Below are 12,453 nucleotides of genomic sequence, written 5' to 3'. Positions count from 1 at the left end.
ATTTGACTGCAACTCTATCAACCTCATATGTGTCAAAGTGTACACTTTGTCAAGTGTTAAGTGGCCCTAAACAAACTTTGGAACTTCACTTAGATAAAATTCTTTGAACTCTTTTTCACATACTTTTATTGTGATTGAACTAAAGTACTATATTTGCCTCTATAAATTATTAGTGCACAAGTAGTTACCTAGGACTAATGATACTTCATTTTTTTGTTATACTAAAAATTGTATGTTTTAGTATTTCTTTTTAGTTTCTTTATTTGTTAGATTTAACTTTGTTTTTGTTAAGTGCTGTTTTAGTTCAATTGTAAAAATAAATTTTTATCTGAGTTAGTCTGTTTTAATTTTTGACCATGTAATTAAAAGTAAATCATGGTTACATACTTAACTGTTTATTTTATAAAATCAGAATTGTTGTTTTCAATGATCTAAAACTGTCAGTAAAGATTAAAATTAGATTTTTAAGTGTTTATTTTCTGTTTAAATATCAAGTAGTATTAATATTGATAACTAAAAATTGCTTTTTTTAACAGAATTACCTAGGACTAATGACATTTCTTTTTTTTTTGTTATACTAAAGAGTGTATCTTTCAGTATTTCGTTTTAGTTTCTTTATTTGTTAGATTTAACTTTGTTTTTGTTAAGTGCTGTTTTAGTTCAGTTGTAAAAAGAAATTTTTATCTAAGTTAGTCTATTTTAATTTTTGACCATATAATTAAAAGTAAATCATGGTTACATACTCAACTGCATGTTTAATAAAATCAGATTTGTGTTTTTTTATGATCTATAACTGTCAGTAAACATTTAAACTAGATTTTTTTGTGTTAATTTTCTGTAGTATTGATATTAATAACCGAAAATTGCTTATTTTAAACAATATTAGCTAGGACTAATGATATTTCATTTTTTGTTATACTAAAGATTGTATGTTTTAGATTTATATACCTGTTTTTAATTTTTCAACACATTTAGTTTTAGTATTAAAGATAGATGTTTTGTTTTCTGCTTTTAAAAAACAATTTTTTCAAAATATGTTTGGATTATTTTGAATACTTAAGATAAGTGAATTTTTTATTGTGTTCTATAATAAAATATGAATCTTATACATTTAGGTAAATATAACGTTTTTTTTTAAGTTGTTGTGTGTGTGAAAAAATTAATATAGTCTAAAATAATAAATTTTTAACAAATGCGAAAATGTTTCATTTCTTTATTTATTAATTAAAATTACAGATGGTACTTATTTTTGTATACAACTAAAGTTAACTTTGAATTCGATTTAAAGTTTATAGTATAATAAAATGTTATAGTTATAATTGAATAATTTTACAGTTTTAACTTAAGCTTTAACTAGAAATAAGAGCAAGTAATAAAATTTGTTAAAAATAAATTTTAGAACCCTTATGGCTTGTTTAAAGAATTATTAAAATAATTATGATAAACAGCTTACAATAAATTAAAACTTTACTAGGTTTTTGTTTCTAAACAAAATTAGAGTAGTTTCTTTAGATTTAATTAAAACTAAATTGGTTATTTATGCCTTATTTTAGTTTATCTATACACATCACATTACCGGCTTTAATCATTATATTAACTGGTCAAGTATGTTTTTTACGAAAATCATAACATAGAAAAAGTCTTATTGTATCATGTTAAATAAGTTTCAAATGTATAATTTCAAAATTACTAGTAATTACAGTTTAATTAGTGTTCTTCTGTAGTTATAACTTAGTAAATAAGTTTAAAAATTACACATGACTCAAAGAAAATTACACATAAATTAAAAACAACCCACTTTATAATTGTCATTACATTTCATTTAAACTTAGTAAATAATTAAAATAGTTTTTTATTTTATATCTATAGACGTGGTTGAATTTGTTTACAATTAAAAATTACATAGAAAGCGTATTTTTTATAAACAGAGACGCTTGTTCTTGTGTTTACAAAAATAAAGCTCCAAAAACTAGCAGTACGGCATTTAATGAAGCCATTTATATAGGATTTTTAAATGTAAAATTGTTCAATTTACTTTTCAGCGCGACGTATTTTTACAACTTTTTTGTATAATTTTAAAATCAAAACTACCCAAAATATGCTATGACGTCATGAAAATATTGGAGCCTTTTTTTGCAAAATTGCTGCAATTATACTCATGAAAAGTACCCAATATTGCTCGAAAAAAAACTACCCATAAAAAGTCCTACCCGTTTTTTGCTTAATTAAATGAACAATTTGATTTATGTTTCAAGATACTATTGTAATAAACGAACTGAAGAGCTGTTCTGTCCAACAGAACAGAGAAACATTTGTATTAGTAAAACGAAGTTTATTTATACGTATATAACCGACTTAAAGTGTTAGTAAGCTGGTTATTAGGTTATTCATAGTATAATCAAATTAAAATTTGTATAGTTTAAATTTATTTTAGTTTGTATTTTAAACGGGTATTCAAACTGTTATTTATAGCGGTTTTTCGCGACTATGTCTGCCTGACGAGTCCTAATAACGACGAAACCGGTCGTAGGTCGTCTCGGATGCTGCTGTTGTTGGTCGTGTGGTGAAGTTAATTAATTATAGTATAATTGTGATTGTTTTTAAAAGTTTGCTGTTTCTAAAAGTTATAGAAAGAAATTGTTATTAAAGTTACGCAAAAAAGGTCATTCAAATAATCAAAAGTTTTTGTAATTGTTTTTCAAAAGCGTTTTAAAAGCTTTTCAAACGAGTTTAACAATTAATATTAAAAGTAGCAGGTGTTTTGCATAAGTTCTAGACACAATTGAGAACTCTTAGTAAAAATTTTATATTATGATTTTTGTCAAGGTTGTTCACTTTGTATATGTCTTTCATTTGAGCTATTTGATTTATACATAACCTTTAAGTAAGTAGTTAAAGAGATATAAATAGAAGCACGGTAGTAACTTTTGAGAGCGAAAAATATTAGTGGTGTTTAATATTGGCTTAACTGTTTGATTTCTACGACTTATCAAAATTTCATTCAACCTTTATTAACCTTAAAAATAAATAAACGAGTAAAAATTTTGTTTAACATTTTTATTTCTTTCCTAAACAACAAACAAGCACAAGTCGTGTTCACCAGCGCAAAAACACCATTCTTAAACAAAAACCGTCCATGAAGCATTCAGTGCTGGTTGCCCTGCTGAGCTCTTTAGTTTTTATCATGGCTATTAGCGTGTACTTAAAACTATTGGAGCATAGAATTTTGATTTGGAACTTTTTTAAGTAATCATAGATAATAAGGCTGTTAAAAGAACTGTGCTGAGAGCTTTTAACTAATTGAAGTTTTTACAAAGTAATTTGTTTAGTCATAAGTTAATAAGCTAGCCTAAAGTAGATATGGTACAATCTCTTAAGTATAAAGTTTTAGATACACAGCTACACTTTTTTTTGGCTTAAAAATGTTTACTATTATGTATAAAAAAGTTTATTTTCATTTTATAATTTACAAAAATAATGTTAAACTTTTATAATTAGTTACAAAAAAAACTCAAATTATTTTTTATTCTTCAGTTGAATTTCTAAAATAATATAAATAGATTTAACTTAGGAACATGAAAATTTAGAGTTGCTAAGTCTTATTTAAATTTCAGAAGATAATATGTTTTACATCAAAACCTAAAATGTAATTTTTAAAAAAATTACTAGTGGTCAAATATAAGTAAACAGAATAGTTACAAACGAGCTAAATTTTTCAACTAATACTTACAGACTTCTTCGACAAAAGCTACGATAACAAAATTTTAGTAACAAGTTTATTTGCGTCTCAAAATGAAAGAAGAAAACTACTTATAAGTTATTGAGTGCTACATGTGGTAACTATTTTGATAGTCTACAAGCCTTGATGTCATTCTCATTCATTAAAATTATGTCTGTTTTCCGCTTGTCATTTTTGCTAGTATCTTCAACCTGGAAATGGTAAAAATTTAAATAATAATATCAAACATATCAATATTTTTAATCAAACTTTTTGAGCGTTTTTGGAAATAAAACAGTATAAAGAAAACATAGTCTCAATTTTGTAGTTTCACTACTTTGTCCTAAGTAAAAATGTACTTGTTTTTAGACTTTATATAATTTTATAATTCTCGTTGTATACTGACACATTTTATGAATCTAATAAAAAAATTTAAACGTTTTTTGTTTGTATTTAGTCTTAAAAAATAAACATTTTGCAAAAAAAAACTGATTCTAAGATTGACAGTTGAAAGTTTTATGTTCGTAAAAAAAACTTGCTCAGTTTTGTGTTTGGTATACTAAAGTATCATTTAATGACTGAAACACATTTGATTAAAGCTTTTAAAAAAAAACTTCAAATTACTAAACACAATCACTTATTTATGTAAGCTATCCATATTTTGATTCAGCATAAATATATTAGAAAACATTATATTTCTACTTTATAAAATTTTACTTTTGAGAATCAATATTGATATTTTTTTAAAGTAGGTTGTTTAATTTTTGTAGTTTAATACTTGTAAGGACATTTAAAAGTGTACTCTGATAATATTGTAAAAAGGTACTTTATACTTTTTGTTTTGTGAAAAAGTAACACAACTATAAGAATTTTAATAAACAAAAATAAACACTAAACTCCATTCTAAATTTAGACTGGGATAAAAACTTATATTTATGAAAAAGATAAGTATCATGTAAGTATAGTTTTTAATTAACATTATTTTTTCAAATTGTTCAAACACTGCAGCTTACAGAGATTTTCTAACAATTTTTATACAAGCATAATTTTTATTAGTTTGAAAATACTTTTTATTTGTGTACATAGCTTGTGAGTAACACTAAATAGACAAGGTTGGAAAAATACTTTAAAATATGTTTAAAAAATCAAACTCAGAAGGAATACATACATGATTTTTTCATTGAAACCAACTTGTGCAAAATAAGTAAGCCTTTTTTTTAAATTTGAGCTTCAAAATTTTATTAAAGTTTTTTAGTTATACTTTAATTTATTTATAATAATTAATATTTCGTGGCTACAAAGGACTTTTTCAAAGTAAGACCCTTGAAAAAAATTGCTAGTAAATCTGAGCCACCTAATAGAAAGTTCCCCGCAGTTTATTCCAACTGGTACTAAAAAAGTTCATTCAATTTTACAAACTACGAGTTAAATTATTTTATATTGTATCTTATAAACTACAATTTTAAGAGTTAGTTACCCATTTCACTGCTGTGACCTCAGACATCTTAAGCTTCAATTTTTCCTCAAAATCATCTTTGTCAAAAACACTTTTGAAACTTCTTTTTTCAAAGTCGTGATATTTACGTGGACCTGATTTAAATATTGTAACAGTTATAGAAACTTCAAAAAATTTAAGTATCACCAAGTTATACTTTATCATTAAATAAAACTAAATTAAGTCTTCTTTATAATTTACCTTTACAGGTAAATAAAAACACTTTAAGAACACAATACTTAGTTTGTAACGTAGTTTATTAAATGTTAAATAGTTTTAAATTACGCACGTGCATTTTTTAATAAAATTTACCTTGTGAAATTAAAATATTTTATAAAATGAAAAGATCTTACATTCCGTTACAGAAATTTAAAAGCCAGCCATTCGTACTATAAGTATGAGTACGTATAGATGAAATTTTGATTATTGTATCAATAGTTTATTTTTAATGTATTACAATTATGATGAATTTTCAATTAAACGTTATACAGTACATACTTCTGAAATCGATATAAACGACACCAGTATCTTTATCGAATCCCACATATTCAAGACGACTTCGACGTTGAGACATGTGCACGTAAGCTTTAAAGTTTACCAGAGTTCGTGTATTTGGGAACTTTGCTTTGTCAATATCAGATAGACCAACATTTATTGCAGCTTTTTCTAGATTAAAAAAGTATGAAGAAAAGTTAAAGACCAGCTAATGAATAATAATTAGACAACAAAACTACGGAAGAAATTAAAGCTGAAGCATACCTTTGGCTTGTTCAAGAAGTTTTTCGTACTCCATATAGTCCACGGCAGCCAATATTTCTGGATGATAAATAAAATGTTAAAGAAACGCGACTAGCTAGTGACACTAATAAAACAACAGACATGTATTCAGAAGATATAAGAAATAAAAGGTACCTAGGATCTCCTCAGAAGAATACTTGCTATTGTGTTTGGAGGCAGTTTTCACAACTTGCGGTTTCAAAATATTCCAGCTTACTTCATGGTTTGATCTTGTTACCACAAAGTAATCCGGTCCAAGTTTAACAGACTTCACCTTGTTAATAAAAATACATGACTCAATTGAATTTGAATTTTATTTTTTAAAAGAAACAGTTTTTATGTATTGTCTTTAAGCTTAAAAACTAAGAAAAACAACCCTATATTTTATCAAAATAGTATAACGTTTTTAAGAACCAAATTTTTGGTGTTTACTTTGTTCTGTTATCTTTTCTGATAAAAGAGCTAATAACACATGCTTAGTGTCTACTTTATATTAATCTTATTAAATTAAAGCTTGTAAATTTATCAAAAATATAAACAAAACTTTTATTTTTAATTTTTTAATTTAACACTAATTAATTGTTATACATGCAGAATTAGAACTGAATGCTGTTGCACATATTCAAAAGGATCTAAATTGCGCTTTTCTCAAAGAAAAAAATTTGTTACCTAGTAGAGTATTGTCTCTTATTTGTTGTTTTTTTTATTAGTACATACTTTATTACGATGTCAGTTTTGTTAAACAGTTTTATTTGGTCAAATTAAACAAAGAATCTTATGTTAACTTTGAAAATCAGGTTGTGTACATTTGTTTGTGTAAATAGCAGCTTTGTGTAAAGTATAGTTGACAACAAAAAAAATCAAAAAATAAACAGTTATAAAACAAACTGATAATTTTTTTATGCATTTTCATAAAATATTATTTCAAGTATTTGATAAAACAAATAATAATAATCAGGTGTACAGTGCTTCATGCACAAAATTTTGTAGTAAAGTTTTAATACTGATATCAACACACAAACTCACCCCTTCAATAGAAAACAAATCGTGAGCCAGATCTGATTTGCATGAGTGACTCTTGTAAGGGTAGAATATGGAACCCTTGCCGCCGAGAACTTCAAAACCTGGCTCATACTGAAGACTGTCAGGATCATTTTCGCATGGTTGGGACCACCTTAACCTCTTGAAACTATTGACCAAGTTTTCATTGGCTGCTTCAGAAAACAAGTTAAGTTTTGTAGGGGACTTCGACATTGTGGTGGAAAATTCTTTACCAGTATTTAAGATGGCTTTGTTCTGTGTGAACAACCATGACCACCTTAAAGTTGCAGAAGTGCATGCATTTTTGCTGAATAGTTTTATCATTCTAAACCTATAAAGAAAAAATTTGTTTAGTCAAAGTTGGTGTGTAATTTTTACTAATAGATTCAGGAGGCATTAAACTTTCTAAATTTGATTTAAAAACATTTATCAAAGTTATGAACAGTTTGTCTATTTTATTTGTCCATTAGAAGCTTATGTTTGTGTTGATTAATTTAAAGTATTTTAAATACTTATAAACTAAAGGTACTTTATTTCAAGTAGTAAGTTTTTTACTGTAACTAGGTCTTCAAGAAAATTCTAGATAAAAATATTAAAAGTCTTATTTGTTTATAAATGCAAATGTTTTAACAAAAATGGTATTGTTTGTAGAATACAATGGAAACATTTTAGTAGCTTGTGATCAAAAAACACTTATTTAATTTAATCTAGTTTTATAAAACACACAAAACTTTAGTCATGATACATAAGTTAAAAAGGATTTTTTCAAGTACTTTATTTTTTTAAACATAAAATTTAAGCATATTGTTAAGTTTATAGAGCAACAAAAAAGTTGAAGCTCATAATATTTGATCCAAGGATATACAATTATGTTTATTACTAAGATATTGATTTGAAAGCTTTATTATTTGATTATTAACTTTAATGATTTTAAAACAAAATTTTAAAATAATTATAAATACATTTTAGCTTCATCTATATCAGGGTTTCCCAAAGTGGGCCAAGTTGCCTCCTTGGGGACGCGACTATATTCACGGGTTCATGAGTAGTAAAGGAGTCACAGGGGCCATGAGGTCATAAATTGAAACTTAATTTTTATAATGGTAGTTTTGAAACTTACACTAGACATTCTGGAGTTGTTGATGGCGAGCAAAAAAAAAATATTTGGTGTTTTTGTGGTAGTTTTTGAATAATTTTGTCGGAGGGAGCAATAGCTTTTTATATTTCTTTGAAGGGAACCATTTGAAAAAAAGTTTGGGAACCCTGATCTAAATCTAGTTCTATGTTGTGTTAATTGTAAATGTTCCAAAATTTTAAACTTAGTTTATAGAGCTTTCCCTTAAGATTTTTTTTATTCAATCACTTAATGTTTTTTTTGAAAAAATACTTGTAATTTTTCATAAAACAATTTAAAGGGTAAAACAAAACAACATAAAAATCTTTTTATTAATTTAAAATAGTTATTAAAAGGTTTTAGTTAAATTATAGCTTTCTAAGTTTAAATTTTAAAAGTTAGATTCATGCTAAATAGAACTATTAAAAATTGTAATGATAGGAAAAGTGTTGATAAATACTTAACAATTAGATATATATACAACTTTGGAATATAATTTCACTAATAATTTTAATGTATAGAAAAAAGGTTACAAAAAACTATGACATACTATAAGCAGCAATAAGTAGGTACAATCAACAGAACAATTAAACATTCTAGATGTATATTTTAATTGGCTGAATATAAACGAAGTTTTTTAGACCGCCTAGAAAACCTTTTCTTTTTTGATAATGTTTAAAAAATCATTAAATCCTTAATGTTAGTGAACCAGTAACTAATAAATATAAATTTATTTCGTTTTTAGGGTTGCCACAGATCAAGCTGAAAACAAAAAACTTTACTTAATCAAATTTTTAATTAAAACCGATTTAAAATTAATTTTAAAAAAACCTAAAATTATGTCAAGTTTTCAATCGTAGTTTTATACAGGTTACAGCAACAGTTTTGTTTTGCAAAAGTCAATCATATAGCTTCCATTACACAATTTAAACCATATGTGTATGATCAATGTGTTCAAAATAAACTGCTCTATAGTAAAATTATTTGTATATACACGATAGTAAATACATACGTGAGATCCTAAAAAAATTTAATTTGTTCTAAAAATTTAATTAGGCCGTAAAAAAAGAAGAACTGTAAAAGCAAATTCTTAGAAAATAAATTGCAGTTTTTAGTATTAATAGCATGTTTTTATCAAGTTTTCTATTTTTTCCTTACTGTTTTTTTTCAAAAACTTCCCATTTTTTCTGACTTTGTGGCAACCCTTAAATGAAAAAAAGGTTTATTAAACCCTTTAGTTCATAATTATTATTTTTTATCTTTGCTGCACATATAAATAAACATTAAACTTTAAGCATTTTGAATTATATTGATGTAAAAAAAAAGTATATTTGGACACTTTAATTAAAATTTTAATATTGTTTCTATTGAATTTGGAGTTAAATAATCAAAAAAACCCTGGAATCTAATGTTCACCAGCCTTCTTTATTTAAGCTAGACTTTTTGTTAGTTTTTTTATAGGTTTAAGTATGTTTTAATTCTGTTCTCTGTTGAATTAACAACTAAAACATAATAAAAGGTAGGTTTCAAATTAATTAGATTAAAAAAAAAGCTGGTAAAAAGACTTTCCAAGAAATGTTCTGACTCAGAGTTCTGAGCAAAGTTAAGACATTTCTATGCATTGCATTGCATATACTTGCACTCAATTAATACATAAAAGTTAGCTTTGAAATATAGCTTATATAAAACATACTACACACTACAGTACACAGTGATTACAAAAAATATAACAAGGACATTTGTTTGCCTACCAGATAAGGAAGTTCGTGAAAACAATATTTGAACGCATGTATTCGACATTCAAAACAAACTGTAAAATGACTTGTAATAGCGCTAGTATATTATGACAAAATGTTGGACAAATATAAAAACGACACATTGCAAAATATTAGACAACATAAAAAGTCAGACAATTTTAGAATAATAAAGCTTTAAGTGTAATAGATAATTGGTAATTTTCATTAGTTTCTATAGTGCCCTTCAAACTCTTATTTGAGATCTACTTATAAATTATATTTATTAAGATGTTTATTTCGACCGTTTTACTATTAACTTTATGGAAATTCTTGATATAAAAGTTAAAAAAATATATACTTATGGCTTTCTATTAAAATAGTTTATAAAAGTTGGTATAAGACTAGTAGTTAAAAAGTATTGATAAATTTTTTTTAAACAAATTGGTAATTTATGCTATATGATTTTTTTAAAAGTAATTAAGACTATTCAGCATTAGCTGCTTCATATAAACAGTTTATAGTTGCTATAAAAAAAACCATGATTTGTTTTTATTAAATTTCTTTTTATTGTTGAGATACAACTTGGTTACTTTAATAAGTCATATGAAGAAAAAGGGCCTAACCAATAGGAAAATAAAATGACTTTAGCTTCAAGTAAAACTTACCCTTTAAATTTAAAAGTTACTTTTAAAGATATTTTTTAATAAAAATACTGACTTTTCTTCTAATTATCTACATTCTTGAGTTTTATTTTTGCTTCATTTAAACAAATTTAATTAAACTATTAGCATAGCTAAACAAATTTTATAACAAACACTTTATTTGTTTATTAAACATAACTGACAAATAAAATTAGTTTATCTTCAGAATTTGTAAAAAAAAGCTAATGCTCTTAAGTCTAAAGTTTATCAATGCATATTTGAAATTATGTATAAGTAAACAAATTATACATCCATACTCCATACAAAGCGAGTTTAAGATGTGTTTGGTAATTTTAGCTAGCATGTTGAAAGTTTTAGATTCTAAAATTTAGAAGTTAAATTATTTAGCAACTGCTTTATTACACAGCTGGTATTTTATGTTAGTTCAAAAAAAACCAAACGTTAGCTGATTTTCAGGCTTTATACTTACTTTTAGGTCTTGTTTTAACTCAGTAAATGCTGAATAGAAGCAACATTTTAAGTATTCTGAAGCATGAAACGTATATAGGGAAACATGTTTTCTATATTTTAGCTAATTTTGATGATTATTTTTTTATAAAGCTGCATATTTAAGATATTTACAACATAATTACCAATTAAATGGAGCAAAATTTATTTTTCTACAGTTTCAGTACATTTTTTTGTATAAGTTTTCGCGTTTTCTTATAATTGTAAGCTCATGATGTATTTTAATTTTTATAATATTAACTTTAAAAGCCTTATTTATATCTAACAATGTTAAAATTATAAAGTTGATCATCAAATAAAAAAGCTTTGTAGTATTTTTTTTTTCTTTTTAAACTTAACAAAAGTTTATTAAAGAAAAAAAACACTGAAAAATTTGGTCCTAACACCTGGTGTACGAAAAAATCTTTCGATTATAGAGTCGACACCATTTGGATACAGTTTAGCGTCTTTGCCCAAGAAGATAGTTTTTATCTTACTTGCGATTAAAAATATTCACAGTAGATTTTTATTAAATTTTAAGTCTAATTATTTGAAAAAGCTTACAAGCATAATCGGAATTTTTTGATACCGTAAGTGACATTAAACACCAGTTATAAAACACATAAGTATTAAAAAACGCAAAAACAATGGTTTAACCATAAGTTGCTATCAAAAGTCTCTAGAACAAGGAGCACGGTTTAGTTATTAGTTTTATTAACAGTTGCTGGCTATTTTTTTGTTGTTAACCGATTTAAAAATTTAAATCTTAGAGCCGTCCGTCGAATTTTTTTTAATTTATACAACAGCTGATTCAATTAAAAAAAACGTAATTTTATGTTATTAAAACACTAGACAAGTCATTTAAAATTAATCGTCAGAAAGTTATTCATTTGTTAAGAACTAAAAACACTCTAATCAGTTCTTTTTTTTAAATAGCAATTTTTTTGTTAAATGATAATAACTATTTGTAGTATTTCATTTTGATCATTTACATCGTGTTTGGTTGTTAATAAGCATCTTTAGTTTTGCAAATTTGATTTTGTCTGAAGAGCTGCTTCACATCGTAGTTTAAGTAAAAAAGAAGTCGATCAAAAGCTGCTTAGTGAAAATATATTAAACTACTGCGTTAATATGAAAACAGGACGGTCTTAATTTTAAAGTTTTCTTAAAGTTTGATAAATTGGTTCACAAAACATAATCTAAATTCAATTTGGAGAAGCATAGTTACAAAAAAAACGCATATCTATGCTACTGCTCGACTTACGGCAAAAGTCAGCATCCTTTTATACGTCGCAAGTTAATTTTCCTGAAAAATATTGCTCGCAGGCCGCACTGTATAAAAAAAGTCTTATTTATTTTAATTCATCCTTACTCCTTTCAAAATACCCGTAGTAGTCTACATAAAAATAATAATTCAAACCTAA

The sequence above is a fragment of the Thalia democratica genome, chromosome 8 (genome assembly GCF_965202585.1).
Source record: "Thalia democratica chromosome 8, ktThaDemo2.hap1.1, whole genome shotgun sequence".
Taxonomy (NCBI): Eukaryota; Metazoa; Chordata; class Thaliacea; order Salpida; family Salpidae; genus Thalia; species Thalia democratica.
The sequence above is the reverse complement of the archived record's forward strand: the minus strand, read 5'-3'. Positions refer to the sequence as shown.